The sequence below is a fragment of the Myotis daubentonii genome, chromosome 3 (assembly GCF_963259705.1).
Source record: "Myotis daubentonii chromosome 3, mMyoDau2.1, whole genome shotgun sequence".
Classification (NCBI taxonomy): Eukaryota; Metazoa; Chordata; class Mammalia; order Chiroptera; family Vespertilionidae; genus Myotis; species Myotis daubentonii.
In genome coordinates this window covers 143,177,414-143,205,062 of record NC_081842.1, presented here as the reverse complement: position 1 = coordinate 143,205,062, position 27,649 = coordinate 143,177,414, and the positions used below count along the sequence as shown (strand labels likewise).

General features: G+C 39.7%; 1 protein-coding gene across 5 annotated transcripts in view; it reads right to left on the bottom strand.

Moving 5' to 3' along the window:
- The window catches only part of CDKAL1 (CDK5 regulatory subunit associated protein 1 like 1), a 684,969-nt gene that overhangs the window by 445,436 nt on the left and 211,884 nt on the right, over nucleotides 1–27,649 (bottom strand). The window lies entirely within an intron of this gene.

The window sequence follows — 27,649 nt, the reverse complement described above, 5'->3', positions numbered from 1 at the left end:
AGGACGAAGCTGTGGCAGTAGGGGCCGAGGCAGAGGCGGTTAGAGGCGATCAGGCAGGCAAGCAGTTAGGGGTGATCAGGCAGGCAGGTGAGTGGTTAGGGGCAATCAGGAAGGCAGGCAGAGAGGTAGGGGCGATGAGGCAGGCAGGCAGTGTTTAGGGGAGATGAGGCAGGCAGGCAGAGTGGTTAGGGGTAATCAGGCAGGCAAGCGGTTAGGAGCCAGTCAGTGGTCCTGGATGGCGAGAGGGTGCAGGCCAGGCTGAGGAGCTCGCCCTCCCTCCCCCCGTTCATGAATTTTGTGTACCAGGCCTCTAGTCCTATCTAATAATAATCAAACATGGTAATTGACCATACCTTCGCTACGCCTCCCATTGGCTAATCAGGACGTTATGCAAATTAACCGCCAACAAAGATGGCGGCTAATTTGCATACAGCGGGCTGTGCCAGCAGTGACACTGCCCACGGGACCCCGCCCCAAGCCGTACTGGCGAGGCGGGGCCAGCAGCACGCAAGGAACGCTGCCCGCGGGCCCCGGGCTCCGGACCCCTGACCCGGCAAGGCAGGGCCTGTAGAACGAGACACTGCCCGCGGGACCCAGGCCTTGGATCCGTGACCTGGTGAGGGAGCAAAGCAGCAGAGAAGGGAGAGAGCCCAGGTGGCAGAGGAGGGAGGGAGCCGAGGGCTAAGTGGCAACGGGAGGGAGCTAGGCAGCGGAGAAAGGAGTGAAGCCCGCCTCGGTGGGCTTCGCTCCCTTCTCTGTTTCTCTCCGGTCTCAGGAAGCCCTATTCTTGAAGGAATAGGCCTGAGGAAGCCCTATTATTGCAGGAATCTTCCTGCAACGGGCCTGTAGTCTATATATAAAAGCCTAAGCAACCGTTAGAACTGAAAGACCCGTTGACCTGTCACTATGATGAACACTGACCACCTAGGAGCAGATGCTCAATGCAGGAGCTGCCCCCTGGTGGTCAGGGAGCTTGTTCAGCCACAAGCCGGGCTGGCCTGAGGGGATCGGGCTGAAACCAGCAATCCAACATCCCCCCAAGGGGTCCCAGATTGCTAGAGGGGGCAGGCCAGGCTGAGGGGCCCCACCTGTGCACGAATCTGTGCACCAGGCCCCTAGTTATAAATAAACATATACAGTCATACAATCACCACAAGAACAGTTTTAGAACATGTCTATTGCCCCCAAATTCCCTCAAGCTTATTTACGGTCTATCCCTGTGCCCATACCAAATATACCACACTTTATTAATCTGCTGACCAGCTGATGACATTTGATTGTTTCCAATTAATACCTATTATAATAATCTTTCTATGAACATTTGCATACAAGGCTTCATGAGGATATATGTATTCATTTCTCTTGGATATATTCCTACAAGTGGAATTGCTGGGTCATGTGGTAAATTTATGTTTAACTTTATAAGAAAAAACCTGTTTTATAAAGTGGTGATACCACTTTATATCCCACCAGCAATGTAGGCAGGTTTCTCATAATGTAATTTTTTTGGCAACAACCATCCTTGCGGTCATGTAGTGGTATATTATTGTGGTTTGAATTACTATGTATTTCTATAATTAATTATGATGTTGAGTACCTTTTCATGTGATTATTAGCCAACTGTATGTCCTTTTGGTAAAATGTTGTACTAATTAATTTATGTGTCAACTTGAAAGGGCCACAGGATGCCCAGGCATTTAGCCAAATATTACTTGAAATGCATCTATGATGATGTTTCTGGATGAGATTGACATTTGAATCAGCAGACTAAGTAAAGCAAATTGCTCTCCCCAATGCTGATGAGCCTTACCCCACCAGTCGAAGACCCAGACAGAACAAAAGTGCTGAATAGGAGGGAACTCCTCCTCCTGACTATAGAGCTGGGTCATTGGTCTCTGTCAGCCTTCAGACTCAGACTGAAATAACAACTCCTCTTATTTCTCATGGCTGCCCAGTTGCAGACCCCATCAGCTCTCTTGATTCTCGGGCCTTTCAATTTGGACTAAAACCATACTCCAGCTCTCCTGAGTTTTCAGCTTGCTCACTTCAGATCTTGGGAAATTCTCAGCCTCCATAATTGCAAGCCAATTCCTTATAATACATCTCTTTATAAATACACACACACACTATTGGTTCTGTTCCTCACTAATAAAAATGTCTACTCCAGTATTTTGCCAAAATTTTAATTGGAGTATCTGTCTTATTACTGAGTTGTAAGAATTATTTTTATATTTGGCTTATAAGAACTTATATATATGATTTTATTTTTCTCTAAGTTTACAGCTTATAGTTTCACATTCATGATTATACCTTCTGAAAAGTAAATGTTTTTCAATTCAATGAAGTTCACTTTATAAATTTTATCTTTCATAGCTCATGCTTTTGCTCTTACACCTAAGAATTCTTTGCCTAGCCTAAGGGCACAAAAATTTCTCCTACATTTTCTAATAGAAGTTTTACTGTTTTCACTCTTATGTTTAGGTCTAGGATCATCTTTGTTACTTTTTGTGTATAGTAAAGATCTAAGTTCATTTTTTCCATATGGATGTTCAATTGTCCAAGAGCCATTTCTTTTCCCTCCTCTTCCTTTGTGTTATATGTTGTCACACATATAAATACATAGTTGTGTAAATCCAAAAATATACTTCTAAAAACTGTATAAATATACTGCTAAAAACTGTATGTTTTTAAACAGAAAATATCTATTTGTAAAATACTTTACTTATATTTACCCACATATTTACCATTTCTAGCACTCTTCATTTCCTCCTGAGAATTCTAGTTATCACTTGGTACCACCTCCTTTCTGCCTGAAGAAATTTTATAGTTACAAATTATTTATATGGAAATGTTTTCATTTCCCTTCATTTGTGAAGGATACCTTTGCTGGATGTAGAATTATTAGTTGGCAGGGTTTTTTTCCTATGAGCACAAAAAGTTCCACCGCCTTTGACCTCTCTTAGGTCTGATGAGAAGCCAATCATTAATCTTACTGTTGTTCGGCTGTATATAAAATGTCACTGTTTTCTTATGCTTCCAAAATATTCTCCATCTTTCAATAGTATGAGTATGATGTGTCTAGGTGTGGATCTCTGTGATTTTCCTACATGCAATTCACGTAGCTTTTTGGATCCATAATGTTTTTCATAAAGTTTGGGAAGTTTTCATCCAGTATTCTTTTTTCTTTTTCCTGTGTCCTCTCCTTCTGTGACTTCCATAATACACTTGTTGTTGTGCTACAGGTTGTCCCACAGGTTGTCCTGTTCATGTTCTTCTGTTTTTCAGATGGTTAATTTTGTCCGGGTCTATCCTCAAATTTATTGCTTTCTTGTGCCACCCCAAATCTGCAATTGAGCCCCTTTAATGATGGTTTCATTTCAGTTATGTACTTTTTAACTCTAGATTTCTTTTTATAATTTCTACCTTTTTGTCATTCTGTATTCAAGTCACTGTCAACACCCTTTCCTTAAATGACTTAGCATGGTTACACTTAGTGCTAAATCCAACAATTTTGGTCAAAGACAATTGGTACTGACTGAATTTTTTTCTCTCAAAATAGTTATACTTTGTTTCTTTGGCTGTATTATAACACTTTGTTGAACAGTGGAGATTTCAGTTAATATATTGTAGCAACTCAATTCAGATTTCCCCACCTACCCCGAAGGTTGTTTTTGTTTAGTACTTAACTGGACTAGATCTATGAAGCCTATCTCTCCACAATCTGAATGACGGTTAATGTCCCTTCTTAATTTTATTAGGTTTGGTTTTTCCCCCAAGCATGACTTCCCAGTGGTCAATTCTGTATCTGCATAGCTGTTTGCTGAGTAAGACTGGTCACACATTTGTTCCAACACCATGAACCAGTGAGATTTTCCTATCTACTGATGGGTCTCTGTATGAGCTGGCAAGGGCATTCAGAGCTAGGGTCATTTCCAAGTCTGCCCCAACTTTTACTTTCTCTTGGGCTTTCCTGGGTCCTCTTCCATCTCCTCTGATGTGCACGCAGGCTGCAGAGGCAGGTAAGTGTGGGTGGGGTGGGCACACTCAAATCTCTGCTGTGCATGTGCACAACCTCCAGTCAGCTTACAGTCTGTAAAGATTTCTATCAAGATTTCCATCACTGTCTCATCTCCTACAAGATCCTGTTAAACCCCTGGCTAGTCCACTTGTCCACTCTGTGCCAAACAGGCCCACAATATCAGTGGGTTAGAAACACGACCATCAGTCACTTGCCATCAAAATCTCCACTTTGACCGTTCTCCAGATGTCTTGAGAGCAGCAGTAAAGCTGTTGGTTTTCATAGCCTGCTCTGCCCTGTTAAACATTCTTGCCCACAGGGCTGAGTAAAGTAAGGAAGGAAAATGCAAGAAGCCCAAGGAATAAACACCACAAGCTCACACTGTTCTTACTCAAAGTTCAGGGGTTTTCACGAATAAACACTTCTCAGTTTGCTGAATACTTTCGGTTGATTTCCAAAGTGCTGAAATGGTGTTTTTTGTTTTGGTTTGGTTTTTGTTAATCCTCACCCAAGGATATTTTTCCATTGATTTCTAGAGAAAGTGGAAGGGAGAGGGAGAGACAGAAAGAGAGAGAAACATCGATGTGAGACACATTGATTGGTTGCCTCTGGCATCCGCCTGGACCACATGCACCCGAACTAGGGCCAAGGATCAAGCCTGCAACCAAGACACATTCCCTTGACCAGAATCGAACTTGGGACCCTTCAGTCCTCGGGCCGACACTATCCACTGAGCCAAACTAGCTAAGGCTGAAATGGTTCGTTTTAACCATTTATCCAGCTTGATCACTACCTGTGAAGAGATGCGTTGACCTCCACACAATCATGCCACAGCAAATCAAAGCCACCTTTTTAAAAGCAAATATTTAAAATAACTTTAAATATGTAATTACTACAGATATAAGATACTAAGCAATTATATGCATCTTTCTTCACTCCTCATTTCAGAAAGATATAGTGCTTAAACATCTCTTATATACACAGCTTTTCATGACCAGAAGTAATAAAACCATCAGTCATAGCCTTTTTTGCTCTACTCACTTTAATAAGAAACATTACAGCCTTCATTCAATCTGAAAATTCTTGCTCTGATGTAGAAACATAGCTACAGTCAAGCAAGCATTTGGCATACCAGATTTCACAGATTTTCAAGATAAGTTGAACTCTTCAATCAGAAGTCCAGTTAATGAAGAGGTGAGCAAGATTGGCACTGATAACATAATAGTTCTCTGAGAAATGCCAAAAGTTCAATAATGACTATGCAAAGGCATGCTATTTTCATACGAGCGTGAGACAAGTTTCATTATATCCTGCTGTGACCAGTATTACACAGCCTGCACTAATAACATTTGATAAATAATTCATCTTCACTATCTACATGCAAATAAAGGAACATATCTCTGCCTGATGATATAATGAATTATTTTCCAATCCAATGATTCATTAAAGAGTGGCAGACCTAACAAGACTGTGTGTTTTTTAAAAATTTGAAAATATAGTACAAAGTAGGTAAGAACATAAAAGTCACTCATTATATCTATCCAACAATGAAAGGAAAGGAACTGAAGCAACCACAGACACAGAACAATTATCTTTTTTTAAAAATAGACTAGCAAAATAAAACTTTTCTTGTTATATCTAAAAAATTATGTTATTAACCAATGTTACCCCAATAAGTTTAATAAATATATAAATAAAAATTCTTTTTCAAACAGAATTCCTGTTTCAAATTAACTCGATAACTCTATAGACCACAGAAAAACACATATATACTGAAAATCATTACCTATTATATGCGCAGTTAGAAATATTGTTACTATCTAAAACAAACTTGAATTTGACAAAATAAAGAATAAACTGAAAAAGACGTCTCCAAGAAGGCATGTTGGGAAGCCAAGGAGAGGAACTAAGGATTGAGGAGGGGAAACTAGCTGAAGTGAACATGGTGTGTTTATGGAGGGACCGTGAGGCAGGGACCACAGTTGCACTTGCAGACTGTCTCTTTGTTTGGTCCCTTCTGGTTAGCACTGATGCCTGGCGCTGTGATAAAAAAGAATGGCTCCTCGATGAATACTGATTTATTGTGTGGCTACTATGAATTTCATCACCTTTTGCGTAGATTGAAGAGAAAGGAAGGAAAAAAAGAAACCACAACAACAGAGTTTGAAAGAAAAAGAGAGTGAAAACATCAGTTTTTACATCATTTCACTCCACATAACGAGAAATTAAAGGAGGAAGCATTAGTAGAACAGATGGGAAGAAAGATGCTCAGTGTGACCAGATCAACTGATAATAAAATGACACCACCAAAGAGACAGTGATAAAGATGCAGTGATTAAAACAGAGATATGCAATTTTAATACTAGGATGAAAAAGAAGATTGCCTATTGTAAAGAATGAGGCATACTCAAACGTTATATTTCTGATATCTTTTATCTTTTCCTTTTTAAATGTAAATTCACATTTCATTTCCTCTAAATAATAGTCAAGTATGTCTCAGTGGGTTTATTAACCATCTTTAATAAACATCTCTCTAAGTTGTTACTTACAAGTGCCACAAAAAATTCAGCCCTGTTAAAACAAATTCAATTTTAAGCCTGAGGCTTTCAGCACTTATTTATAAATCAGCTACAAAAAAAACTGCTTCCGAGCTGGGTTTTACATTTGATCTAATCCACTGAAGAATGTTAGTAAACGATTTCATTAGTTAAAACAATTACATATTACAAAGTTTGAACCAAAAGCTAGTTTTTTATATGATTCACTATTAAATGCATATTGTGAATTCATAATAATGAATAACCTGTGTGGAAAAAATAGTCATGTTTTGTACAGTAATTGCTATACTAGTTGAATCAATATTCAATGTGTTTTGAATGTTCAAGAGCAAAAAATCTTTTCCAAGCCCCACAGTGCTAACTGTACTGCATATCATTAGAGCTGAGGGGAAAACATCCCATCCACATAGAGAGCCCAGTCAGTCAGCAAGTCAAGAAGCCAATGAAAATGGACATTCAAAAACAGAAAAGAACCAACCCTGAAACACAAGCACACATGTTAACTGACAGAAATAAACCCACCTACAAAATATGTATTTATTAATTACGTTTCTACACACACACCAATCTGTTCTCCCTCGGCTCCTAAAGCTAAAGTGGACTGTACAAATCAGCCTTAGAATTTCACAGAGGCAGCAGTGGGCCGGCAGCTTGGGACGCCTATTGTTTATTCCCCCCCCCCCCCCCTTTAATTGCTTTTTGTTCTAAAGGCGCCATAAACAGCAAGATTTTCCCTCAATACTTCATTCCTCACACCTGATTTTAATGGTCGTTCATTGTTTCTTTAAAATGTGACCAACCACTTCCATCACCACCAGAGAAAGCATCATGCCAAGGTTTCTTGGTCCCTTACTACTGCTTTCACTTCACAAAGTCTCAATCCTATAAGGACACATTCAGAAGACCTGTCTGAACCCTAAGCTCTTAGTCTGCCTCCTGGAAAACTTCCTAGTAAATCAATCTAACATGATGTTGGGGTCTGGGGGCAGAGGGCAGAAGACTGGCAGAAATTCAAGCAAGAAGAAAAAAAGAGCCAATGCACTGCAGATAACCTCACTTGAGAAATGTAGTCACATCAATTATAGTATCATTTAAGAATATCAGAAAGGAATGCTCAATAAATCTGTTTTTCAACAAAAATGCTTGGAGCTATTACTTGACATATCCTCCATAGGTATTTTAATGACTTAATTACAAAGAAAAACAAAAATGTAGTCAGAAGTTTGTCTCTACGACATTCAATATCATTCCTCATATGTGGGTACCTGTCAAGAAAGCAAGGATTCTCTAAAATTCACACTAAAATGTGAGCCTGCTTTGAAATATTTTCATTTTAAAAGAAGAAAGCAAAGTAAAATAGAGAAATTGGGCTCAATGTTAGAAGCAGCTTTGTCACAAGTCTAGGTTGGAAAATGTTAGGGGAAATACTAGAATTGACTCAAAAACACAAAATCATTACAATTCAAGTGCCAATTTTAGCTACTAAGATTTCATCAAGTACTAAGAATTTAAATGTTACCCCCAACAATGATACCTAGAAAAGATATTAAAATACAGAAAGAATGTTAAGAATCACTGTCCAAAAACATAGAATTCAGTCCTGGCTGGTATGCTCAATGGATAGAGTTTCGGCCTATGCACTGAGGGTTGCAGGTTCAAACCCCAGCCCCAGCTGGGCTGTGTGCAGGAGGCAACCAATCAATGTAACAAATCAATGTATCTCTCTCACTCTCCCCTCATCTTCCACTCTCTTTAAAAATAAATGGAGGAGAAACCAAGATGGCAGCATAGGTAAACACCGGAGATTGCTGCCTCGCACAACCACTTAAAAAATACAACTAAAAGACGGAACGGAGCCAGAACCGGTTTGGCTCAGTGGATAGAGCGTCAGCCTGCGGACTGAAGGGTCCCAGGTTCGATTCCGGTCAAGGGCATGTACCTTGGTTGCAGGCAGGAGGCAGCTGATCGATGTTTCTCTCTCATCGATGTTTCTAACTCTCTATCCCTCTCCCTTTCTCTCTGTGAAAAATCAATAAAATATATTTAAAAAAATAAAAAATAAAAAAAAATAAAAGACAGAACGGACATCACCCAGAACCACAGAAAGGCTGGCTGAGGGGAAATTCCACAACTAGAAGGAAAGAGAAAAGCATACCGAGACTCAGAGGAGGAGCAGTGCGGAAGTGAAATACTAAGGTATGGAGGTGCGCGCGGAGCGGACTGGCGGCTGAGGGCGCGGTTGTCTGTTTCAATCGGGAGGAAGTCTCAGGCTCTGAGCTTAAGTTCCGGGCAAGTCTCTGGGGACCCAGACTCAAACGGGAGAAGCGGGACTGTCTGGCATTGGTCGGAACTCGAGGGCAGCTTTCTCTCCGAGGTTTGCAGCGGTTGCTGGGACACTGAGAGGCAGAGCCTCTGGGGATGGGACTGAGAGCAGCCATAACTGCTCGCTTCACCTACCCTGTTGATCCCCTGGGACCCGCCCCACCCAAGCCCTGCACAGAGGCATTTGCGGGATAGCCTCAGGCAAAGGCTAGATTAGCAACTCCCAAGAGGACAGAAGTTCTCCCACTGCAGACACGGCTGATTCTCACAGCCAGTTGGCCTGGAGGTCAAATCCCCCCCAGTGTTACCTACAACAATCAAGGCTTAGCTACAACAAGACTGCGCACAAAGACCACAAGAGGGTGCACCAAGAGTGTCTACGTCAGATAATTGGGACACTTTGCACAGAAAGCCACTCTATCGACACAGTGAAGCATAAAAAATGCCGAGACAAAGAAACAGGACACAAAGCACAGAACTGGAGGAAAGCAGGCTGCTGGACATAGAATTCAAAACCACACTTTTGAGGTCTTTCAAGAGTCTTCTAGAGACTGCCGATAAACTTAATGAGATGTACACGAAATCTAATGAGACCCTCGATGTTGTGATAAAGAACCAACTAGAAATTAAGCATACACTGACTGAAATAAAGAATATTATACAGACTCCCAACAGCAGACCAGAGGAGTGCAAGAATCAAGTCAAAGATTTGAAATGCGAAGAAGCAAAAAACACCCAACTGGAAAAGCAAAATGAAAAAAGAATCCGAAAATACAAAGATAGTGTAAGGAGCCTCTGGGACAGCTTCAAGCGTACCAACATCCGAATTATAGGGGTATCAGAAGATGAGAGAGAGCAAGATATTGAAAACCTATTTGAAGAAATCATGACAGAAAACTTCCCCTACCAGGTGAAAGAAATAACTTACAACTCAAGGAAGCACAGAGAACCCCAAACAAAAGGAATCCAAAGAGGACCACACCAAGACACATCATAATTAAAATGCCAAGAGCATAAGACAAAGAGAGAATCTTAAAAGCAGCAAGAGAAAGAAACTCAGTTACCTACAAGGGAATACCCATTAGACTGTCAGCTGATTTCTCAACAGAAACTTTGCAGGCCAGAAGAGAGTGGCAAGAAATATTCAAAGTGATGAATACCAAGAACCTACAACCAAGATTACTTTATCCAGCAAAGCTATCATTCAGAACGGAAGGTCAGATAAAGAGCTTCACAGATAAGGAAAAGCTAAAGGAGTTCATCACCGCCAAACCAGTATTATATGAAATGCTGAAAGGTATCCTTTAAGAAGAGGGAGAAGAAGAAAAAGGTAAAGATACAAATTATGAACAACAAATACGCATCTATCAACAAGTGAATCTCAGAATCAAGTGAATAAATAATCTGATGAACAGAATGAACTGGTGATTATAATAGAATCAGGGACATAGAAAGGGAATGGACTGACTATTCTTGGGGGGAAAAGGGGTGTGGGAGATGCGGGAAGAGACTGGACAAAAATCATACACCTATGGATGAGAACAGTGGGTGGGGAGTGAGGGCGGAGGGTGGGGTGGGAACTGGGAGGAGGGGAGTTATGGGGGGAAAAAAGAGGAACAAATGTAATAATCTGAACAATAAAGATTTAAAAAAAAAGAATTAAAAAAATAAAAATAAATGGAAAAAATATCCTCCAATGAGGATTAACATCAAAAGACAGATTCAAAGCATGAATCAAAGCGTTAACAGAGGCTACAAAGGTACTGACGCCATCAGCGAGCACGTCCGGAGTTTAACAAAGCATGAAGAACCCAACACTTTACCTAATAGTCAGGTGGGTTGTACAGGAAGCTAAAATAGGGTCATAATACAAAGTCCCTAGATGTGTAAGGATCATTTAATAGCAAAACTCTTACTGCACAAAAACAGGTTCTACATTATAATTATGATGATGTAAAACTTATCTGTGATCCAGAACTCTGGAAGACAGAAAGTTGAAAGCATTTGCTGAAATACACATTTGAAAACGTTTGTTGGAATAAACATTCTTGGGCAACTTTTTCTTCCATTTGCACAGCATTTCTGGTACAACAAATAATGGCAATTATTTTAAGGTCATCATATTAAACAAAGGCTACATATAACAAATAATCCACATGTCTTCTTACCATAATACAGAAATTTTCTGGAGGTAAATTACCATAAGCATTTAATTTTATGTTTTAACTGAATCTTTTGTAGGCAGATATACTTTTTATGACAGTGAGAGACTTATTTGGTGTCAATTTATTTTTCACAATGTATACCAAGTGTACATCAAAACACTCAAAGGTCAAGGCAGTCTCACATCAATGACTCCACATTAGCACAGACCCTTAAGAGAACTCCTCAGGTCACTGGCTGTCTTGCTAGGACAGGCATTCCTGAACTCTAAATTTGTTAAGCAGCTCCAAGGCTTTAGTGTTTACACATACAGCCATGCCTGCTTCGGGTTTCAGTATGTAAAGCAACCATGGCAGCAATGAAGAACTTAATCATTGCTCAGTCTCAAACCACTCTTCCCAAGGATAACTGCACCAGGGGATGGAAGCAGAGACAACACACCTGGCAATAGATTCAAGTTGCTACAAAATAACATTAAAATACATGACATAAGGAACTTGTAAGCCACATTTAACTTTTAAAAACTGAAGCTCAAATTACCACTTTTAATCAGGAATGAACATTTCAAGTGTCCTCCTGCCATTATTCACATGGGAGGCAGAGAAAGTTAGAGAGTTGTCCCACCTGTGGACCTTAAAATATGCCAATCGGTCCTTACTGTGTTTCATCTCATCACAATGGTGAGCTGAACACATCTGCACTGCAGGCAGCACAAACCGAAATGGAGGTTTCGGAAGGGGGCATCTGGAGCTTCCTTGTTGGCTTTAAATTCACACTCTCTTACATAGGCGCTACCATTGCCCTTCTGTACAAATGGCAACAATAAATTCATTGTAAAAATCCTATATAATAAAGGCCCAATATGCAAATTGTCCCCTTGACCAGGAGTTCAACTGCTCACTATGACGTGTGCTGACCACCAGGAGGCAGCGCATAACATAGTGGGTGGCAATGGAGGCACTGCCAGCCCCAATGGGCCCTGAAGAGAGCGGGACCACAGTGGGATAGTGGAGCAGGTGGGCGAGCGATGCCAGGTCAAGGCAGGTGCAAGCAGGGCCAAATCGCCCTGCAAATGGCGACCAGTGGTGGCAGTGGGGGCGGGGCCGCTGCCAAGCTCCCAGTCACTGAGGGAGCCAGGCTGGGGCCCGATGACTCAGGCGGAGGAGGGTGTGCGAGGGCCTGGGAGTCCAGGTGCTGCCCAGGACCCAAAGGTCAGCTGGGACCTGCCCTTCCACACCAGACGCTTGCACTTCAGTCGCTGGCCAGGCCTCGGGACTGCACTTGTGCATGAATTTCATGCACTGGGCCCCTAGTGTTTAATAAAAACAAGGAAGATGACACTTGATAGCATAACCCAATACAGTAACGTCAGTGCATATGCCTAACTCAAACAAGAGCTTCACACAGCTCTAGATGAGTTTAAATGGTATATGAAAGACAATTTTATCAATATTTGCTATCACATAAAGATTTCCAAAATAATCCCCTGGGGGAAAAAAAGATTTTGTCCTGAGTCACCATATCACTGTTGCCCTAAAAAGGAACTTAAGCTCTCAAGGAAAACAGACTTGTAAAGAAATACCTGGGCACAAGTATCCCAGGCGGAATGGTATGGTTAATGTTTCTAGGAACAGCGGGAAACCATAGGGGGTGGTCAGCTTTCCTGGAAAGATCAGGAAAGGCTTCATGGAGGGGTGACACTAGTATGGGGAGGCTGAGAAAGCAGGATACACTTTATATACATGAATATATATACATATATATATACATATATATGTGAGTGTATATATATGTACCCATATATATATACACACACATATATATGTATAATCTCAATACATTCGACACAATACTATTAACACAACAAGCACAGTTCTTAGGTAACTTTCCTGCTTGTTGTTCATTTTCCACTTCTTCGAACCAGCCTATCACTAAAACTAAATTTCACTGAAAAGACTTATTAAGACCTGGCATAAAGGTGACCCACTTGAAAAACTATACCTTCAAAAATGATTCTAAATCTATAGTACGAGGTAAAAATTATGTGGGCTTGAGATGCATTCTTCCTTTTAATCCAAAGACTGGTCAAACATTATTTTTAGAACTTAGTTTTAGGAAATTACAATTAATGTTGGTTAAGAAATGTTAAAATCTGAAAGTTACCTACATCAGAATCCTTCTAGTTACCACTTCAATATTTATCTGGTCTACATACAAAACTAGGATTTAGAACATGGGCCATATCCTTAAAAATGTGGAAGAATTCTCTTAACCTAACCATTGTAAAAACTGTATGAAGTGTGTTTCACATTAAAACCTTCAAAAATTACCCTTTGAAAACTACCGAAAACAATTTTCCTGTAATATTATCTTCCTCAGCTTTTTACTGGTTAGACTAGCTTTTTATTGGTTGCTTACAGTTAAGGAATACTTTTATTTACTCCTTTCCTAAATTTAGCACTTTTATAACAAGGTAAGCCTACCCATGATTTTTAAAAAATGTAACAAATATGTATTAACTCCTTACAATAAAAGTTCTTATGTTGACACAAAATAAAATGGCAAGTAAAACTGAGAGAAAGGAGGGGGAGGGGGGAGGTAAAAAAGGAAAAAAGAAATGTGAAGGACCAAAACATATGAGCAAGAATATGAATGAGAACTAGAGAAAGGGTGAGCAGTGACCAGAAACAATAGACATGAGGAAAGGAAATAATAATAAATGAGCCTCACTTTCTCACTTCCCTCCATTCAAGGTAAGCAGCTTAACCAAATGTAAAGAACATGGGATTAGAGGACTAGCTTTGAGATTACAGGACTCTGCAGCCTGGCTGTGCAATCAGTGATGTCAGGGTTCCTGTGGATTTCAAGGAATTACTGTACAGAAAAAGGTAAGTTACAAAGAGCTAGGGAGAAGTTAATTACAAATGTTACTATAATCAATGCAATTATAATCCTATTAAGAACTATAGTCCTAATGACGTTTCTCCAAACTAAGAAGCCCAGGTTTTCAAAAATTTCAAACACTGTAAGTTAAAGTTAGATCCCATTAATTTTTAAAGTTCTGGAGGACTGGGACATAGGTCACAAATAATTGCACTAATATGATAAATTTGCAAATGATTTTTAAATGTATGAGCTAAAGTAGATTCAAGGGCATCTCTATTGCATCACTCACTTGCATTCTTATACAATCCTTGAATGTGAGGAAGAGGAAGAAAGCAGTAGTGTTCCGGGAACTGCATATGATCCTGCGTAAATCGGAGCATAGGTGCCCAGGGAGCCAAGGTGGAGAACTATGGCTGTTTCCCGTCCCAGGGCACCTGAGGGACATGCTTCTAACCCAGCTGTCACAGGGGCTCACAATGGCAACGAATCTAGGTGAAGGGCCACAAGGCAAAACTGCCACCCCCCTGCTTTCCCAGGCTGTGACAGACCACCCTGCCATCTCCCCTTCAGCTACCATTCCTCTCCCAGGGAACACCCTTGAGAATCACTACTCCAAGCAATATTTTTATTTTACATTAAATCCTCTCCATGTTTTTCCTCTAGCAACCCCAAGTCAAAAACTGCCTGTCTCTAAGTCCTGAAAGCAAACATGCCCCCGGGTAGAAATAAATGTTGCCTCAGAGAAGCACAGCACTCTGAGCACTGGGAAGTAGTGTCTATCACAGTGATGGCGAACCCATGACACGTGTGTCAGAGGTGACTCGCAAACTCATTTTTTTGGTTGATTTTTCTAAATAAATAAATATCAAAAATATAAGTCTTTGTTTTACTATGGTTGCAAATATCAAAAAATTTCTATATGTGACATGGCACCAGAGTTAAGTTAGGCTTTTTCAATGCTGACACACCGAGCTCAAAAGGTTCGCCATCACTGGTCTATCATCATGTAGGGTGGCATAAGAACTGAGTGAATAAAGGCGAAGGAGTCAGAGACCCTCCTCCCTGGAGAACACAGAGATAAAGAAAAGTGCATGGTAGGTCTGACACGAACATCTTCAACTTCATTTTGTAGGCAAAGGGAAAGAAAAATAAAATGTGGCATGTGGAAATTAGAATGGGAGGAAAAGCTAGTCACATTCAATAACTTTTGTCAGAGATCACTGTCCAAAATGTCAGTATCTCATTCAAATGACAGACTCTGAAACTCAGTTTTATACTGCAGACTCAAATATTCTTGGAATTTCTGAGTTGAAGGGACCTTCCATGTCAGAACAATTTACCACACAGGAAACAGAACCACTGAGATGGTGTGGGTTGTCAAACATGACCTGTTAGCAGGAAAACAAGCCTTTCAGCTCAGCTCTGCATATTCTCAGTCTAGGACTCTTACCCATCTCAGCAGACTTCAGTGCAGCTTAAAGTTATATGCACTTGAATTTTCAGGTACAATGAAGATTTAATGTGTTAGAAACCAAGTTTTATAAGGACATTTCAATTACTGTTTCTTTATTACTCAAGAAAATATATGCTTTGTTATAAAACAGCAGTACTGATAAACTTCTTAAAAATCCATCCATAGTTGATATCCTAACTGGAGATTCTGCAAATGAATTTTCCTCCCTCAGACTAATAAGGAAATGAAATTGGTTATTTACTAGGTGTATCAGATAATAATGGCTGATTTTGTAATCAAAGAAAACACAATAATTTCAAGAGAAACATCAAAAGCGCTTTATTCAAAGTAATGTCCATCACTAGCTACACATTTCCCCATCTTTCAGGTAATTTGTGGATACCGTCCCAATAGAACTTTTCTTGTTTGGAAGCAAACTATTCAGAGACTCAATTTTTCACTACTTTGTATGTTTTGAAGTGCTGCTCAGAAAGTGTATGTGCCATTGATCGGAACAAGTGGTAATCTGACAGAGCAAGGTTTGGTGAATACAGTGGGTGGGTTAATACTTCCCAGGCAAGATCTTTTAATGTGTCTTTAACTGGTTTTGAAGTGTGTGATGGTTCCTCATCATGAAGCAAAATTACTTTGCCATGTCTTCTGGCACATTCTCGTCGTTTCACGATCAAAGCGTGGTTCAAATTGATTATTTGTTTTCAGTAGTGATCAGTATTAACGGTTTCACCTGGTTTTAGAAGCTCATAATATACCACACCTTCCTGATCCCACCAAATGCAGAGCATTGTCTTCTTTCCAAAGCGATTTGGCCTTGCAGTCGATGTTGATGGTTGATATGGATCAATCCACGATTTTGTGCATTTGAGATTTTCAAAATAAATCCACTTTTCATCGCCAGTCACAAGTCAATGCAAAAAAGACTTTCTTTCATGCGGTTGAAGCAACATTTTACTGTTGAAGACTTTTTAGACTTTCTATGTCTTTTGTTCAGTTGATGTGGCACCCATTTTCCTTCCTTTAAAATCTTTCCCATAGCTTGTAAACAATCAGAAATTGTTTGTTGAGCAACATTTAATCATTCCCCTTTTTGGGGGGGTGGGGTGATATTTATTTATAGTTTCATAGCATGATGGTTAGAGAAGATTCTTTTTTTTAAATTAAATCTTTATTGTTCAGATTATTACATTTGTTCCTCTTTTTTCCCCCCATAACTCCCCTCCTCCCAGTTCCCACCCCACCCTCCGCCCTCACTCCCCACCCACTGTCCTCATCCATAGGTGCATGATTTTTGTCCAGTCTCTTCCCGCATCTCCCACACCCCTTTCCCCCCCAAGAATAGTCAGTCTATTCCCTTTCTATGTCCCTGATTCTATTATAATCACCAGTTCATTCTGTTCATCAGATTATTTATTCACTTGATTCTGAGATTCACTTGTTGGTAGATGCGTATTTGTTGTTCATAATTTGTATCTTTACCTTTTTCATCTTCTTCCTCTTCTTAAAGGATACCTTTCAGCATTTCATATAATACTGGTTTGGCGGTGATGAACTCCTTTAGCCTTTTCTTATCTGTGAAGCTCTTTATCGGACCTTCCGTTCTGAATGATAGCTTTGCTGGATAAAGTAATCTTGGTTGTAGGTTCTTGGTATTCATCACTTTGAATATTTCTTGCCATTCCCTTCTGGCTTGCAAAGTTTCTGTTGAGAAATCAGGTGACAGTCGTATGGGTATTCCCTTGTAGGTAACTGAGTTTCTTTCTCTTGCTGCTTTTAAGATTCTCTCTTTGTCTTTTGCTCTTGGCATTTTAATTATGATGTGTCTTGGTGTGGTCCTCTTTGGATTCCTTTTGTTTGGGGTTCTCTGCACTTCCTTGAGTTGTAAGTTTATTCCTTTCACCAGGTTGGGGAAGTTTTCTGTCATGATTTCTTCAAATAGGTTTTCAATATCTTGCTCTCTCTCATCTTCTGGTACCCCTATAATTCTGATGTTGGTACGCTTGAAGCTGTCCCAGACGCTCCTTACACTATCTTCGTATTTTCGGATTCTATTTTCATTTTGCTTTTCCGGTTGGGTGTTTTTTTGCTTCTTCACATTTCAAATCTTTGACTTGATTCTTGCACTCCTCTGGTCTGCTGTTGGGAGTCTGTATAATATTCTTTATTTCAGTCAGTGTATGCTTAATTTCTAGTTGGTTCTTTATCACATCAAGGGTCTCATTAGATTTCTTGAGGATCTCACTATATTTATCGGCTGTCTCACAAGTCTTTTCGAGGGCCTTACTCTTTATCGGCGGCTTCTAGACAGTTCTTGAGGGACCTTAAAAGTGTGGTTTTGAACTCTATATCCTCCATTTCTGTCAGTTGTGTCCTGTTTCTTTGTCTCTGCATTTTTTATGCTTTCTTGGTGCACCCCCTTGTGGTCTTTGTGCGCAGTCTTGTTGTAGTTAAGCCTTGATTGTTGTAGGTAATACTGGGGGTGATTTGACCTCCAAGCCAACTGGCTGTGAGAATCAGCAGTGTCTACAGTGGGAGAACTTCTGTCCTCTAGGGAGGTGCTAGTCTAGCCTTTGCCTAAGGCTCTCCCGCAAATGCCTCTGTGCAAGGCTTGGGCAGGGCAGGTCCCAGGGGATCAACAGGGCAGGTGAAGCGAGCAGTTATGGCTGCTCTCAGTCCCATCCCCAAGGTTCTGCCTCTCAGAGTCCCAACAACCACTGCAAACCTTGGAGAGAAAGCTGCCCCGAGTTCCGACCGATGCCAGACAGTCCCGCTTCTCCCATTTGAGTCTGGGTCCCCAGAGACTCACCCGGAACTGGAGCTCAGAGCCTGAGACTCCTTCCCGATTGAAACAGACAACCATGCCCTCAGCCGCCAGCCCGCTCCGCACGTACCTCCGCACCTTTGTATTTTCCGCACTGCGCCTCCTCTGAGTCTCGGTATGCTTTTCTCTTTCCTTCTAGTTGTAGAATTTCCCCTCAGCCAGCCTTCCTGTGGTTCTGGGTGATGTCCGTTCCGTCTTTTAGTTGTATTTTTTAAGTGGTTGTGCGAGGCAGCAATCTCCGGTGTTTACCTATGCCGCCATCTTGGTTTCTCCCTAATCTTTCTTCAAGTTGTTTTTGAGTTTGACACGCATATTCATCCAATAATGCTTGTAATTGTTGGTCTTCAAACTTTTTCAGTTTACCTGGATGTTCTTTGTCTTTCATATCGAAATCATCACTTTTAAAGCATTTAAGCTGGCGTTCTCAAGTATCTTGAGATGGAGTATGATCACCATAAGTTTCCTGAAGTCTACAATAACTTTTTCTTCAAAGTAAAGAATTAAAACTTACCGCCAATGCTCTTTTTTGGCACAAAATTCAACATTTTTAAGCGTAAAAATATCTACGATGCTAACACTGTCATCAAATTTGACATGTGAATTTTTGAAGCTTGTCAATACAACAAAATAGCATACATATCAAATCGCATATATATCAACATATGCGTAACTCCATCTATTGAAAAAAATCTGCATTAACTAGTACACCTAGTAGTCTCTCAGCCTCAGAAGTAATCCTATATAATAAAAGCCTAGGTGGCATCATGGCCATGTGCACCGCAGAGGCAGTTCCTGATGGCAGCTCCGCGTGGTGAGGCCTGGGGGTCCCATGGCTCTGCGCAGCATGGAGGAGGCTGGTCCCAGTGTCTCCACCACCTCGTGCAGAGGAGGCGGGTCCCGGCAGAAGAAGCAGGTGACAGCAGGGGAGGGCAGTTGTGGGTGATCAGGCTGGCAGGGGATGGCAGTTGTGGGCGATCAGGTCAGCAGGGGAGGGCAGTTGAGGGTGATCAGGCCAGTAGGGGAGCAGTTAGTTGTCAATCAGGCAGGCAGGGAGCGATTATGGAGCCATCAGGCTGGCAGGCAGAAGCAGTTAGGGGCAATCAGCAGGCGTGCAGTTAGGAGCCAGCAGTCCCGGACTGTAAGAGGGATGTCTGGACATCCCCTGAGGGGTCCCAGATTGAAGAGGGTGCAAGCCGGGTTGAGGGACCATCCCCTCGCATGAATTTTGTGCACTGGGCCCCTAGTTACTAAATATGTGCTGTATGCTCTGTAGACTGTTACAGAATAAACTTTTTTTTAATGTACATCTCCAAATATTAGGTACAAATCAATCCAGCATTCTTTCTCTACACCAAGAACTGACAATGTTAGGTTTTCTGAGGAAAGGTCGCATCTCCTAGTAAGCGACATCCTACTGATAAAGTAAATTTTTCAAATTGTCAAACAAATTTTTCAAGAAAATCAGATTTAAATTTTTTGTGTAGTCACATCTGAGCCATCAAGTTGCTCTTTGTTATCAATTTTCTCACTTGGCTGTGATATATAATTTTGCTGACAACAAAATATTTGTCTTTAAGTCAATTTTTCAAGGATGATGATAACTTTTCTGTTTTGGGGGGTTTTGCTGTTGAATTTTGGATATTGTCTCTGTAAGATGACCTCGTTTCCACTTTATATTTCTATTTTTAGGGAATCCAACTATAAAGTATCAAAAGAGAATTACCAATATACACACCTTACTATGTGTTAGGAACAGTCAAGCCAAAACACAAAGTACCACAATTGACCTACAACCTAATCTTCTATTTGAAAAATGTAATGAAGCTTCTAATATTCTTTTCTCTAAGTTTATAGCTCCAATTCTTCTCACAGAATTTTACTAAACAAACACAGTAACTTCTTTCAACGAAGACTAAAGCTTTTCCAGACAGACACGAAAGCACATAATATGCACACAGAGCATAAAAGTAGTATACCACATGCCAATTCTCTTAAAGTTAGTCATAATAAAGAAAGACCATCATAGGAAAAAAAATTTCTATTTGTAAATACATTAAAGTTTTCTTTATTTATATTAATTTTCATGTTTTCTATGTGAGACTCACAAAACAGGGTTAATTGATCTATTTGGCTTTTTTTACTAAATAACTCCTATTAGTGTGAATAGAAATTAGAACCTTGAGACTCAGAATTGTTATATCTGAGAATACCAAACACCTGGTGAAAATGATTAATATATAAACTTTAAAATCAGGATGTTCAAGCTTTATAAACCACTTTACATTAATGGTTTGCACAAAGGCCTAGACTACAGTAATACGTTTTTAGAGAATTCAGAAATACTTGTAGTCTCACCTTCATGCAGTCTGCCAAGGCACTATCAAGATTTCCAGGAGTTAACATGGAAGCCAGATTTCACAGGAGGCAAGTCCTTGTTAATATTTAAACAAGGAAGGATGGGGCTGCTTTACCAGAGAGATCAGTGCACCACTAACAGCAGGGCTGGGTCATGGGAAGCCTGAGAGGTTCAAACTTAAAGTGATTTCCTTTCCTGTTTTGAACAATCAAATCCAATGAACCATTATAACTGTGTGTTATGTGAAAACAATAAGATCATCAACCTTAGAAACTATTCAACACTATGCACCCTCCCACCCCAGAATAAAGAAATCAAAAGTTAATGAAATACCCGAGTCTTCATATAAATAAATCCCACTAATAATAAAAGGTGGTTTCAAACCATAAGAAAAGGTGTATTTAAATAGAAAAGGAAATATAAGTGATGAACATGTTAAAGCGTGCATTTAAATATAAGGCAAACCAAAATATAAAACATTCTGAAGCCACCATAAAGCAGCAGAATCCACTGAGGGGTATACTTAAGCATTCATTTGATTTTTTAAAACTTTAATGGCTGAAAAATATTACACAAACTTAAAGTTACTTAAAAACTTTTAAAAAAAAAACACAGTAAACATGGTAATCATTGACCACAATTAAAAATACTCATAATGCCGAACCGGTTTGGCTCAGTGGATAGAGCGTCAGCCTGCGGACTCAAGGGTCCCAGGTTCGATTCCGGTCAAGGGCATGTACCTTGGTTGCGGGCACATCCCCAGTGGGGGGCGTGCAGGAGGCAGCTAATCGATGTTTCTCTCTCATCGATGTTTCTAACTCTCTATCCCTCTCCCTTCTTCTCTGTAAAAAATCAATAAAAAAATATATTTTAAAAAAAATACTCATAATACTGTTGCTGCTCAGTATGTGTGTGGCTGGAAACAGGACTGACAATTTGGCTAATAAAGTTATGTGTCATAAAAATGCAGACAAGAGATGACATGATGGTTTCGCTAACAGACAGTCCTTTCCAGCCATCATTCCAAACCAAGATACAGAATAAAGCGATGTGAAAATCAAGTTTAAAGTCCTATTGTAGAACTTTACTGTTTGGGTATAAAGAAATTTATCCATTCTCATTTCTGAAAATATTATGTTTATTGAAAACATACTGACAAAGCCAGTGTGCTGCTGTAGCACAGTACTGTGGCAGATGTAAAATGCTCCATATCCAAGCTCCATTCCCTTATCCATTACACTGGGCAAACTTCCCCACATCAGTCTCCACTGGACTCCGTAGGGCAGTTCCTCATGATTAACACTGACAAAGCCACGCTTTATATGCTTCTGCCTTCCAGTCTCAACTTACAAAGACTTTATGCTCTGAATTAACATCAAATGCAAAACACAAAATCTGACAGAGTGAAGATTAATGTGTTAAGTAAAATTTTAAAAAAGAGCTATTTGGTGAAGTACCCTGAGAATTTAGATAAGTCTAATCCAAGACTGCATCAATTACCGAGATGTTGGAGAAAACAGAAAATCAATTAAACTTGCAGATTGTACCATATTGGGAAAGTCTTGAATTACCAACACTGGAGGCACTTGGAATTAGACTGACTAAAATACTAGCAAACATATTAATAACAATAGAGGCCTCTTTTATTAGAGATTGACTAGAGAAGAAACATGACTTACTAGTAAAAACATTTTTCTAATTTCAATAGGCAATATTTACTTGCATTCATTTGTCTTAAGTTATACAGTTAGACTACCTTTTACAAAGGATTTAAGTTTTTTCTTGTTTTGAGGATGTCATGTATGCATATCAGAAGAAGTGCAGATTTATATTCCCATCAGAGCTTTCATGCGGAAAGTATTAATGACCTCATAAACGGAAACTAAGGTCCATATGAGTATTTTGAAAAGAAATGAATTTAAATCCTTTAAACATTGTATTTACTCCTTTAGATTTAGTTACACATCTTCTTGCATTTTCAAGATGTTACAGAGAAAATCCTGAATCCATATAATCTGGCCTCTCCCAAAGCAAATGCTAAAAAATGAAATTTTCAGGCCACTATTAAAATAATGAGGTTTCATTTAATGTAACTTGAAATTTTCCATTTTGTTCCAACTAAGACAGATGCAAATAGAATATGCTTCGCACAGTTTTATGTTAATTATAAGATTAAAATGCTTTCAGCATCAGTGTATCTTATTAATACATTTTTAAAAACATTACTTGGTATAGCATAAGGATAGCGATAAAAAGAATGCAAACAGGCTGTGGCAGAGGCTGTCTGTCCAAACCCCCTTCAAGAAAGAAATATGAAAAGAGCCCAACAGGAATCAAATGTGGAAACAAGAGAATTATGGCAAAATCCTCTTGTCAGGCTGTATTCCATCTGGCCCTTCTGGGCAGAATCTTGCTTCTCCATGGAGCATTTATCAATCAGGGTCCCAGCAAAGCAGATGGCACACTGCATAATTGAAGAGATTTTAATAAAGGGACTATTGACTAAAGTTTGGCAAAGTTAGCAAAACCAACAAGAGACAATGCGATACTCTAAGGTGAGCAACAATGGGGAGTTGTTTCTACTCCTGGGCCTGCAAAATCAAAGGAAGGAAATAGTTACAGGAACCTGGTAAATAGATGAATAGAGGGAGCCACCTGACAGAGGCTATGGCCTTCAGGTGAGACAAGCAACCAATAGAGGATGAGCAGGAGGTAGGGGTGAGCAGATAAGACAGACTCCTATCTTCTGTGCTGGTCACACCTCCAACCTCTAATGGACTAATCCACCTAGATGCCAGACAGCAAGGATCACTGATGCAGTCACACAGGTAGCCTCCAGGGACACGCACCAGGTGGAGAAGGGCGGGGAATCAATCTAGAGGGGCAAATAGGCCCTATCCAGGACCCTAAGATGAATGTGAAGCAAACTGCAAATAACAGATAAAGGACAACAAATAAATAGTTGATCAGAGCAACTATTTGAATAAGATTAATGGGTGGGAGGGATGGTGAAGATGGCAGAATGGGGTAGAAGATCATTAAAATCACACTAAGAAGTCCCCCATTAATTTAGTGGGTAACAAGCAACCACTAAAGACACAGATGAAGGAGAGTAAATAATTTGAGGATAATAGTATATAAAGTCCGACTGAAAACAGAGTCGTTGTAGCAGAGGTCAGTGAAGTTATAGCAGCAGTCTAGGTATTAAGGAGAGAGTAAGAAATAAACATTAATATGAGTTGTGTTCTAGGTAACTCAAAAGTATTACCCATTAAATCCTCTCCATTTTAAACAGAAAATTGAGCCTCAGAAAAGTAACATGCTGACAGACACAAACAACTCGTTAAATGCTAAAGGCAACAATATATCACTAACTTATGCTGTCTACATGAAGTATTGGCAATAGAAATAGAAAGTAAAGAACAGAAGTTCACAGAGGCGCCTCATTCTCTATTAACCAGTAGAACTCAGATGAGTCATCTAATCTCTGCCTACCTCAGCTTCCTCATTTGAAAATGAAGGACACCTACAAAATTATTTCTTCCATATCTAAAATTCTTTCATTGCATTACTAAGACTTAATTCACCAGCCTTCCTACCCTCAAACCAAACCTGCCAATGAACATCCCCCCTCAATTTCATCTTCAACTCAACTCTTGCTGTTGATTCTTACAATTAAATCAAATGCAATCTCTCCAATAAATCCACTCAAGCCCAAACTCCTCAGTGAGAAGCCATCCCTAATTAACCCAACCATGGAGATCAGAAGCCTTCCGTGATATTGTGATACTATAATACATGTATGGTCTTCACCCATGATAGAGTTCCTAAAACTCATAATTTCCTGAGTGACAGGAGCAACTAGAGCATTTTTTTTGTTATTCATAATAAGCCCCTTTCTGAACTTATGCTAATTAGTTTATGGTAACTATATCTGAGCTTATGCTAATGAGGACATTCTTGAAGGATGGGTGTGGTGACCATAGGAGCCAATCATATTTAGGAGCTTGGAACTTTCAGGCACACAGACCCTGCCTCCAGAGAGGGGAGAGGGGCTGGACATTAAGCTCAATCACCAATGGGCAATGATTTAGTCAATCATGCCTATGTAATGTAGCTTCCAGAAAAAAAAAACAAATAATGGGGTTTGGAGATCTTCCAAGTTGGTAAAAGCATTGGGATGCTGGGAGGGTGGTGCACCCAGAGAGCATAGAAGCTTTGTATTCCTTTCCACACACCCTGCCCTATGCATTTCTTCATTTGGATGTTCCTTACTTGTCTCTTTTATAATAAACCAGTAATAGTAAGTAAAGGGCTTTCCTAAGTTCTCTGAGCTGTTCTAGCAAATTATCAAATCTAAGGAGGGGGTCATAGAAACCCGATTTATAATTGGTCTGTCAGAAGTATAGGTGACAATCTGGACTTGCGATTGCCCACTGAAGGTGTGGGCAGTCTTGTAAGACGGAGGCCTTAGCCTATGACATCTGCCCTAACTCTGGGTAGCTAGTGTCAGAACTGCTTAATGTAGAAAATGTATACAGTTGGTGTCAGAATTGTTATGAGTATTAAAAAACATAGTTTACCTTTACCTTCTATGATTTCCTATAGCAGTGGTCGGCAAACTCATTAGTCAACAGAGCCAAATATCAACAGTACAATGATTGAAATTTCTTTTGATAGCCAAATTTTTTAAACTTAAACTATATAGGTAGGTACACTGTTATTAACTTAATTAGGGTACTCCTAAGGCTTAGGAAGAGCCACACTCAAGAGGTCAAAGAGCCGCATGTGGCTCACAAGCCGCAATTTGCCGACCACGGTCCTGTAGAAATTATATCTCTGCAAGCCATTCGGCAGCCTCCTGAACACAATGTTATTTACTATTCATTGTTTTTTAACAGACTATTTTCTAGAGCAGCTTTAGGTTTACAACGAAACTGAGCAGAAAATAAGAGTTCCCGCCGAAACCGGTTTGGCTCAGTGGATAGAGCGTCCGCCTGCGGACTGAAAGGTCCCAGGTTCGATTCCGGTCAAGGGCATGTACCTGGGTTGCAGGCACATCCCCAGTAGGAGATGTGCAGGAGGCAGCTGATCGATGTTTCTCTCTCATTGATGTTTCTGACTCTCTATTTCTCTCCCTTCCTCTCTGTAAAAAATCAATAAATGCACACACACACACAGCCCACCCATTATCAACATCCCCCACCAGAGTGGTATATTTGTTATAATCTGAATAAAACTGCTGTAAACATCTGTGTGCAGGTTTTTGTGTGGACATAAGTTTTCAACTTCTTTGGATAAATACCAAGGAGTATAACTGCTGGATCACATGGAAAGAGTATGTTTAGTTTTGTAAGAAACTGCCAAATGTTTTGTACTCCTAATAGCAATGAATGAGAGTCGCTGTTGCTCCACATTCTCGTCAGCATTTGGTGTTGTCAGTGTTTCAGATTTTGGCCATTCTAATATGTGGGCAGTGGTAGCTCATTGTTGTTTCAATTTACAACTGACTAATGGCATATATTTATCATCTTTTCATATGCTTATTAACCATTTGTATATGTACTTTTGTGAAGTTTCTATTCAGGTTGTTGGCGCATTTTAAAAATCAGGTTGCTTATTTTGTTATTGAACATTAAAAGTTCTTGAATATTTTGGGTAAGAATACTTTATCAGTATGTCTTTTCCAAATATATTTCTCACGGTCTGTGGCTTGTCTTCTCATTCTCTTAACAGTGTCTTTTGCACAGCAGTTTTTAATTTTAATGAAGTCTGGCTTATCAATTATTTCTTTCATGGATCATGCCTTGAGTGTTGGATCTAAAAAGTCACTGCCTAGATTTTCTCCTGTGTTACCTTCATTACCATTAACTACTTTAACAAATTATTGAGTGGACAGTATGTGCCTGGTACTCAAACGGAGGATAAATAAGGCCATCATGCTCAGATACCCCGAAGCCCTCCTTTAACAAGCAGATCAAGCATAAAGCAGTGACTCTCGGTTGGGAGAGAGCAGAGATGTCACAGCACCATAGAACCAGAACTGATTCAAATCCTAACTGCCACTTACCAGCCATGTGGCCTATGTCTCACATTCTTCATCTGAAAAAAGAGAATGATATTTACACCCACCTCACTTCACAGGACTTCTGTGAAGATGAAATGATTTAATGCATGTGAAGTGCTTAGCACAGTGCCTATGACACTCTAAGTCAGTGGTTCTCAACCTGTGGGTCGCGACCCCTTTGGGGATCAAACGACCCTTTCACAGGGGTCGCCTAAGACCATTGGAAAACACATATATAATTACATATTGTTTTTGTGGTTAATCACTATGCTTTAATTATGTTCAATTTGTAACAATGAAATTGGGGGTCACCACAATATGAGGAACTGTATTAAAGGTTCGTGGCATTAGGAAAGTTGAGAACCACTGCTCTAAGTGCTCAATACATGACAGTACTTCTGAATTCTCCAAGAAAGAGTTGGGATACAGTTTAAAGAAAACATTCAAATTATCACTGCTAAAAATATGTGATCATGATATTTCATTTTATTTTGGAATTTCAAGAAAAGATTAAGTTATAGCCTCATTGTCATATTCTGTGGTTATCAATCTCTTAATAAATCAAAGATTCAAAATTAATAAGCATTATTCACAGCATGTGGAAGGTAGCAGGTAAATGCCAGCAGAAAAAAATGTGGTTTTAAAAAATTTCAATTTGAGGAAAGTAATATATTTGGTTGTTTTTTTAAAGTAAATTTCTCATTACAAGAAAATACTAAAAATTTAAGTGAGACCTTCAATTCATTTAACTTAATATTTCAATACTATATTACTAGTTTAATTTGTGCTAATCTAACTGAGGAAAAAGAAGCTACAAATATTTATGAATTAAACTACAGAATTAAGAATGACTTATTTCTCAGTGACACACATAAAAATCTGTTTCAAAGAACATTGGCTGATGAAATAAGCAAAGAATAATTCTATTTTCTAGTGAAACTACAAAAATTATACTTTAGGAAACCAAAACACTAATTTGGAGGAATATAT